This window comes from Gnatocerus cornutus, chromosome 1 (assembly GCF_029298725.1).
Source record: "Gnatocerus cornutus isolate USDA-ARS CGAHR chromosome 1, icGnaCorn1.1, whole genome shotgun sequence".
NCBI lineage: Eukaryota > Metazoa > Arthropoda > Insecta > Coleoptera > Tenebrionidae > Gnatocerus > Gnatocerus cornutus.
Window position 1 is genome coordinate 7,939,807 of NC_142233.1, and position 2,103 is coordinate 7,941,909.

A 2,103-nucleotide genomic window follows, 5' to 3' on the forward strand; every position below is an offset into this window, starting at 1 on the left:
CAAACGCCACCTTGCATTTTTTATCAACGCGTAATAAAATAATAAACACAATAGAGTTCAGAACGGTTGGTCATTTAAAACGTACTCATTGTATTTTACAAAACTATCAAGTTAGAAAATGAGAAAATGGCATTTTGGCCTCATTTTCGTACGACGTATTGTTAATAATTTTTGTAACAAAATATTGTACTGTACGCCGTAAATTATTCACTGCTGTAAGCTGTAAAGCATTATTGTCACATATCGTCGGTTTAAGTTGTTAAGTTGCTAAGTCCATTTTTGAACAAAATGCGTTTTCAATTTTATAAAAAGAATAACAGAATAGTACAGCATTGGATCATTCTATTTTCGTTCCCCAAAAAAAAAAAAGATATCTCGACCTCGGTTCAAAAAATTCGAAATGGACTTAGCAACTTAACGACTTAATAAGCTGACAATATATTTTTTAACGCACATATATGAAGGTAAAAAGATTAAATACGAGTCAAGAAGAATATGCGAGGGCAAAAAGAAAGTCACAAACACACATAAAATCTAAAAATGCTAAAAAAATGAAAAAAACCAACACTAGTATTATATACATACTTTTCTTTTTTATTATTACGTGTTTTTTTGTTATATTTAATTCAAAAAACAGATAGAACATGTTACAGAAACAAAAATTGTAACAACAGTTAAAAAACTAGGAAAATATTTCTGCTAAATTATAGCTAAGAAATGGTTAAAAATGTATTTCCCCAAAGTGAAAGGAATCGCTGTATAATTTTCTGATATGTTAATAAAAGTTTAAACATTATTTCTGCGAAATTTAATTGAAATAATCGTAAAATGTTTATGCAAGCGCTGTCTACAGGGCGATTGTGACGTCATCATTCTGTTCGGCTAGAGAGATGCGGCCACCGTATATACTCGATTCACCGTGGGCTACGCCGTCGTAAATTACCACACGCGACTGTAAATAACTATTACAATCTTACATTTTCAGAGGATATGTGTTTTGAGTCTACTATGATATTTTAATAACAAAACGTTGAAAAATTTGCAATGGACAAAGAATTGGAAACATAATTTAAAGCGACAATTTTAGGCAACCAACATTGCACCCTGAATAGTTCAATATTTGTGCCACTAGATGGCCCTAGTTTACGCAGGTTAAATGTCATATGTCAAACACAATATTTTGTCCACGCGAGGCCGTGTTTGCCGTGTTACAACAGAAAATGGCTACAGAGTTGGCGTCAGTGGCTTGTTATCTAAGAATAAATCAGTGGTTGGCGTATAATTCGCCAAAGTATGTTTACGTCCTAAAAGTCTGCATCGCCAAATGTGATTTTCAATTGTTAATGTGGCTTTGGATGCAAAAAGCTGAAGCCACTTTATAGAATAAAAATGGACGACGTAAGTTGTCAAGCTCGACTAACCAATTTTTCTCGATAGGTTCCATTTATTTTGCAGGGAAAGAAAAACTTTGATCAACCGAAATTGTAAGAACAATTGTACGTGATGATGAGGACGAGGAGGAGCGGCGGAATGTACGATCGTAAGTATTACGGTGCTGAAAAATTCCTTAAAACGAAAGGTAAATTTGTATATTTAGACCACGCAGCGGCGATTGAAGAAGTGGCGGCGGCGGCACTCGAGGAAGGGGCGGAGGAAGAGGAGGGTGGTGCCGATGGTGGCGGTCCCTTCCTGATGAGGAATGTAGAGAAAAGTATGTCTTTTTTCTTTTATAGAGTATTTCGGTAATTTAAAAATTGAACATATATTTACAAAACTGGGCGGCGACAGCCATCGCTGCTGTCGCCGCCAGCACCGCCGGCGCCGGTACAAACAGACCATAATGCAAAAAATCTAAATGATAAAAAATGTTTTTTTTTGCCCAATTCCTGTACATTTTTTGAAATATCGCATTATTTTTCACCACAGTGTACGACGTCTAAAATTAAGACAAAAGTTGCAACATTGCAATTAAATAAACCTTTCGGCTAACATCTGTTTCACTTGACTCATTTGTTTCCTTTGACTTGTTAAGGTGAAATATCCTCAGTATGATGGTGATCGTGATATCGTGCGCTTGGGCGTCAGTCGTACTGGCCCAATGCG

General features: G+C 35.8%; 1 long non-coding RNA gene across 1 annotated transcript; it reads left to right on the top strand.

Moving 5' to 3' along the window:
* The first annotated feature begins 1,210 nt into the window (after nt 1-1,210).
* Nucleotides 1,211-1,705, top strand: LOC148180179 (uncharacterized). Its single transcript, XR_015771721.1, has 3 exons — nt 1,211-1,398; nt 1,456-1,540; nt 1,598-1,705. It is a non-coding gene; the product is annotated as an uncharacterized LOC148180179 (long non-coding RNA).
* The last annotated feature ends 398 nt before the right edge of the window (nt 1,706-2,103 follow it).